The 6,713-nt window shown below is 41.4% G+C and overlaps 1 long non-coding RNA gene across 1 annotated transcript; it reads left to right on the plus strand.

Annotated features, from left to right (window-relative positions):
- The first annotated feature begins 694 nt into the window (after positions 1-694).
- On the plus strand, positions 695-5,493 carry LOC149469257 (uncharacterized). Its single transcript, XR_016311624.1, has 2 exons — positions 695-761; positions 4,015-5,493. It is a non-coding gene; the product is annotated as an uncharacterized LOC149469257 (long non-coding RNA).
- The last annotated feature ends 1,220 nt before the right edge of the window (positions 5,494-6,713 follow it).

The raw sequence follows: 6,713 nt of genomic DNA on the forward strand, positions 1-6,713 counted from the left end.
ACTGCACATGAAGTTAGTGAACAGTAAAAGTGAAATTGTTTGTTTACAAACAGTAGGAACGGATCTATTATTTAGCAGCAGTAACAATACCACTACTAATGACAGATCTATGGATGGATTTTGTTTGTATACAAGCTGGTCTGGGGATCTTGGTGACATCATTGACAAAACATGGTTATGATGGTCATTTACAAACACAAACTAGCTAGTGATTTGTCATTTGAGAAAAATGTGTAAAAAAAAAGGTGTACTGTACCCGTGTAAAGAAAGAAATGTTTGGGGGTTCCCCCTTGCATTTCATAAAAGAGCTTTATTCAGGCATGCAGTTAGAATGGCCAGTAGGGTTGAGGGATGAGCCAATTTTTGCCCAGGTTTGTCTGGGTTTACAAGGGTTAATGCCAGGTTAAGGTTTAGGGGTTAAAATTAGGTGTTCAGTTGGTTCACACATTTGTGATGTAATGCACAAAAAATTGGCTGCATCAATGCATTTCACAAGTGTGATCCTGGCCCTAGGGTTAAGGTTAGGGTGGGGTCTTTGGGAAGAGGGGTTAAGTGTTAGGTACAATTTTAGGGTTCATGCTAAAGCTGAACTCCAGGTGGAAATAAAACAATGCAGTTATGTACAGTATACCTTCAAATCATTAAATATATTTTTAGATGTAATGAGTGTAATTTCCAACATTTGGCTTGGTTTCAGACTCTATTTTCCCCCTGTAGAGGAACACTAAGGCTGGGAGAAAGAGGGACTGAGAGTCAATCAGGTATGCTTCTTGTACATGTGATAAGGAACATGCTGACAGGAGGAAAACGTAATACCTTATCTGTCTGCTGCTGCTGCTGCTGCTGCTGCTGATGATGATGATGATGATGATGCTCCTTTGTTGCCCAATCACAGGCTGGAGGCAGGAAGGTAACCAAGTTACATTGCTCTAACAGCAGCCAACAATATTCAGGCCATCTACTTAGCTATGCTGCCAGGTTTATTATAAGTGTTATGCTAAAGTTTAAAGTTATTCTAAAGGGGTTTTTTTTTAAGAAAAGATAACAAACATGTGTATACTTACCTGCTGTGTACAGTGGTTTTGCACAGAGCAGCCTGGATCCTCCTCGTCTCTGGTCCCCTGCAGGCTGTCCTGGCCCTTCCCTCCTGTCGGGTGCCCCTACAGCAAGCAACTTGCTATGGGACACCCGCTGCTCCGTGTTTCCATTCACACAATGGAACCATGGCTTGGCTCGGTCCTGCCCCTCTCTCTTCTCATTGGCTCACTGGCTGTGATTGACAGCAGTGGGAGCCAATTGCTCCCAGTTATGTCTCAGCCAATAAGAAAAGGGAGTCCCCAGATAGCTGAGACTCCAGTGCACATCACTTGATTGAGAGAGGGATAAGATGAGTATTAGAGGGAGCTGGGGGGATGCTGCACACAGAAGGTTTTTTACCTTTGTGCATAGAATGCATGAAGGTAAACAACCTTCAGCCTTTACAACCACTTTAAGGTTAAAATGAGGTTAAAGTATATCTAAATCCCCAAAAATGTAATATATTGTAGCTTACAAGTTCCTAAATGTGGTGGCTGCATGCTGGTGTTGTTTTCCTTTTATTTCACCTGGTGATCCTGCCAGTAACACCCTTCTTGTCCTAGAGTAACAACACTCACTCACTGTACTGCAGCTATGGAGACACAACATTGACATCTTAGGACATGAAAGTGTGTCAGGATTCCAGAACACCACTCCTCTCTCCATTTTCATAACATGGTGGGAGATGTTCTGTAATCCACAAAGATGAACTTGGCAGTGCTGAAAACAGTTGCTGACATAACACTGCAAAGTGTGAAGGACACATTACTGGAATTGTCTCAGAATGCACTGGTATAAGATCTATAACAGGACTCTGAATGGTACAGCTAACAGGCTAAAATGAGTAATTAAGAAATGTTAATTGTTAGGGTTTACACATTTGTTAATCTTAACATCAAGATATTTTAGATGACTCAATCTTCTCCAATAGCATTGCAGGATCTATGCCAAACTTGGTCAAGTATAAGATACACTTTGGGGGTTATTTACTAAAACTGGAGAGTGCAAAGTCTGGTGCAACAATCAGCATCCTGGTTTTTTTGCCAAAGCCTGACTGAATAAGTTGAAGTTAGAAGCTGATTGGCTCCCATGCACAGCTGCACCAGATGCTATAGCCAAATGATGGATACAGCGCGGTAGTCCAGTTCTGGGAGGGCGTCATCTGACGTCCAGGGGCGTGCACCCAGCACTATCCATGATAGCTGTATCCTTTGGACACAGCTGATCAAATGACGTGTTAAAATGCCAAACACAGAGGCCTTTTGTCACGTGATAAGCTGTGTCCAATCACGGCTTACCACTATGTAAATACATTTGCCTGTTATCGGAAGTACTTTCCTCACGCTGTCACAGCATGAGGAAAGTACTGCTGGTAACTGGCAACCTTCAAAGCAAATATCTGCACTGATAATCAGTGCCCTGCTTATCAGTGCAGCCCCAAAAGTGCCCAACAGTGCTGCCCATCAGTGCCCATCAGTCCCCAACAGTGCTACCCAGCAGCGGTGACTATTAGTGCCAAACAGTGCTCGCAATCTCTGTCCATCAATGCAGCCTATCAGTGCAGCCAGTCAGTGCCTTAAGTCAGTGCCATCAGTCAGTGTTGACAGTGAGTGCTGACAGTCAGTACCCTTCAGTGCTACCTATTAGTGCCCTTCAATGCCGCCTATTTGTGCTCATCATTGCCGCCTATCATTGCCCATCAGTGGTGCCTATCAGTGCAGCATCATTAGTGTCTCCTCATCAATGCCTACCAGTCCCGCCTTGTAAGTGTCGCCTATCAGTGCCCATCAGTGCCACATATCAGTGCAGCATCATTAGTGCTTCCTCATCAATGCCTACCAGTGCCACTTCATAAGTGCCACCTCATCAGTGCAGCCTATTAGTGCCCATCAGTGCTGCCTGTCAGTTCAGCTTCAGCAACACCCTCGGTGAAGGAGACAAATTACCTGTTTGCAAAAATGTTATAATAGAAACAAGGAAAACTTTTTTTTAAAAAAATGTTCGCTATTTTTACATTTATAGTGCAAAAAATAAAACACACAGTGATGATTAAATACCACCAAAAAAGCTCTATTTGTGTGAAAAAAAATGATAAAAATTTCATATGGATAAAATGTTGCATGACCGCGCAATTGTCATTCAAAGCGCAACAGTGCTGAAAGCTGAAAATTGACCTGGGCAGGAAGGGAGTAAAAGTGCCCGGTAGGCAAGTGGTTAAATTGGAATTTCAAAAAAGTGGACTGCTGCTGTATTTTTACATTTATTAAAAACAAACTTCACAGCTATTGTCTGCCTCTAATTTTTAATCATACCATAGTACTTTATTAACACCCTCCCATTCAGAGCACTTGTGTGACTTAGAAATATACTATCAAATTAAGTGAGATTTTGTAAAAATATCCCCACTTTCTTGATCCCAACTAGATATGTGCAGAGAAAAAAAGGCTTTGAGGCTTAGCATACAAATAAGTCCTTAACCCATTCATGACCATGGATTTTCTGTTCTTTATGACAGGAATGACTCTAGTTGGAAAGCTGTAAGTGATTTTTGTGGATGAATACAAAGCACTTGATTGCAATGTAGCAGTCCTTCTCATTCTGCCATTTAATAGTAAGCAGAAGAGGGAGTTGGAAGCCAAGGGAAATTTCCCTATTGAGACACAAACAGCAAAAATAAACCAGACAGAGGTAACCATTCCCTTGCCTTTAACCACACTCCAAAGGAAAATTATTATTATTATTTATGTTATTTTTCCTCTGTTATTAAAATAATGTAATTTTTAGATCTTCTTAAAGCCCAGATTCACGATATTACCAATATCCCTCCCACTACCTGTAATTACCACTGGTGTGAAAAAAACAACCTATCCAAATGCCCATTTTATGTACATGGCCCTTGTCACATAATAATCCTCTCTTCTTTTGTTTCCTTCCTAGGGCATCTATTCATGGAGGTGACCCTTCTAGAGTCCGGGTTTTCTGTCACCGGCTCCAAAAGCAGAAAAGCTCACAGGACCAGTTTGGGGACCAATGTTCAAAAAGATAATAAGCAAGGGAAATGTTTGGTCCCCAGGGCAATACATTAGCTTGGCTCATAGAGGAAACTGTGTTGATGTTGATAAATTACACTGCAAGATAGCTTAGGAAGAGGTACAGTATCTGAAATCAAGGAAGAGGAGTAAGGTAATTTCATTTTTGCCTGGAATTGGGCTTTAAAGAGATGACATTGCATTTATACTGGCTTTTTATAAATATCAATAAGTCAACAAAAAGCTGAGTGTTAACATCCTGGTTACTCCAAAGATATGATGATGACCAGGGGTGGACTGACCATTTGGAAACTCGGGCACTGCATGAGGGCCCAGGGTCAGTAGGGGGCACCATGAGATTCCCCTGGTACCTTTTCCATAGGCTTTTTTGAGTTTGGGCAAGGACACAGGAGCCCCATGATCCCCTATTGCCCGGGGGCCCCATGAGTTGTCAGTCCACCCCTGATGATGATGTACATCATAGCGTGTCTTAGCCACTTCCTGCTGGCTGTACACTTCTAAATGGCCTTTCCGCAGATGAGCGTTAGTACTGAGCGGCCGCATATATGCAGCCATGAGTAAACAACTTACCGCACTGAGAGAGCGCTCCCTGCATGCTCCCAGCACGGTAAGCTCCTGATACATACTTGCGATCAGGAGTTTTCCAATTGTGTCACAGCGGTCACATGACCTTAATGCTCACCTCTGCCTCCCAGCTTTTAGAAGTCCTAAAGGGCCGGGAGGTGGTCGGCAGGAAAGGGTTAAACTCTAAACACAAAGGTCTGGTTACAAAGAGGAGCACACTTGCCAACATCGATTTAAAGATAGCAATCAGTACAGCAGATATGAAGGTGTATGGTGTCAGGCCAGGGTTTAGTATTTATTTCAGGTACTTATATAGTGCTGTCAATTTACACAGAGCTTTACATATATATTGTACATTCATATCAGTCCCCAACCCTCAAGGGGCATACAATCTAAAGTCTCTAACTTACATTCATACATACTAGGGCCAATTTAGACAGGATCCAATTTACCTACCAGCATGTCTTTGAAGTGTGGGAGGAAACCAGAGCACCTGGAGGAAACCCAAGAAGGCACAGGGAGAACATACAAACTCCAGGCAGGTGGTGCCGTGGCTGGGATTTGAACTAATGACCATAGTACTGCCAGGCTGAAGTGCTAACCATTTAGCCACTGTGCTGCCCATTTGTGGATGATTCCTTTAACATTGTTCTGTTGTTTCCAAGATCATTGTATAAACAGCAATCATTTTGTGGGCCAAAAATATTATATGTTCATAAAATACAGATAAGTTGCTTCAATGTTCTTGTCAGCTCATTGTCGGTGCTGTATAAATGAATAAAGTATAATATATCACCATTTATATACACTTACACTTTTTGTTTTACCTATCCCCTCAGTATTCTCTGTTTATAGCCGTGTGTTGTGGAATATCAGGAACAGTGGAATAAAAAAAATCAGGATTTTGTCTTGCAGAGGATTGGTGATTGAAGTAAACATGGCTCCAGGTTATTCACCAAGCCACCCCACAGTGAAGATTTCTGCTGATCATGTTAGATGCAAGGCTGCTGTGCTGATTTTATGTTTTCAATGCTTTCTGCATCACCAATCAAAAACTAGCATGCAAATCAGAAGTTCTGACTTCACTTGCTGTATAGTTGTTACAGTTCATGGATCCAGAGTGCACCGAAACCACAGATTCTGAATGGCAAGAAGGTTATTCATATTTACAGAGGGAAATTAGCAATTACAGCCTTTAATTTGGGTGTTTTAATCAGTACAGGTTTCCTTTTAAGATTATAAAAGAAAATAGGAAGCAGTTGTAACTTTCCCTTCTGTTATCAGGAATCTGAATCTCTTTTACAACCAATTTCAGCACTGCTTAGTGAGCCAGGCCCTTAATCTCAGCCTAAGGATTTCTGGAATCATTACAGAAAATGACAGTAAACTTCAAACATGTAATTTCTCGTCAGCACAAAAGATTCTGTTTTTTTAATTTTTGTTTTTAATTAAGTTACATTTTTGCAATGCTTCCCTTATTTCATTTCATCAACTGAGCATATGGAAATATAAAGTCTGAAGGCTTTCTGATTTATATCGATATTGGGGCATTTTGCTCTTGCGTAAACACTTTCTGTGACAAGAATGTGGATATTTTTACATTTCAGAAGTGCTCATTACAAAAGGTAGCATATGTTTTTGACTCCTGAACCATGAGTGAAATGAGAACACCCAGCTTGCAAAACTGTAAATTATAAACAGTTGGTACAGCCCTAAGCAAAGACGGCAATAATCACTGTATCTATTTTTTTAAGTAGCCAGTTCTGTCTCCAGTTTCACATGTTAGTTTTTTGTTGGTATATTGTTCTTCTCTGCCTCTCTCGCTCTCTCCACTTCTCTGATTTAATGGATTTCTGCATGGTTGCAAAGTATATATGTGTTCAGGGCCTGCAGCACAGCAATTTTGGAAGAACAGATGTCACCTGTGATGTATACTGCATCTGTAGGACTTAAGCACTTGTGCTAAGCGTTACGTAGTCCCACTACAGCCTGCCAATTTGATCAGGAGTCAATAACCATAGT

Source organism: Staurois parvus, unplaced genomic scaffold, assembly GCF_062004578.1.
Source record: "Staurois parvus isolate SC_StPar_1 unplaced genomic scaffold, SC_StPar_1.0 ptg000078l, whole genome shotgun sequence".
Classification (NCBI taxonomy): Eukaryota; Metazoa; Chordata; class Amphibia; order Anura; family Ranidae; genus Staurois; species Staurois parvus.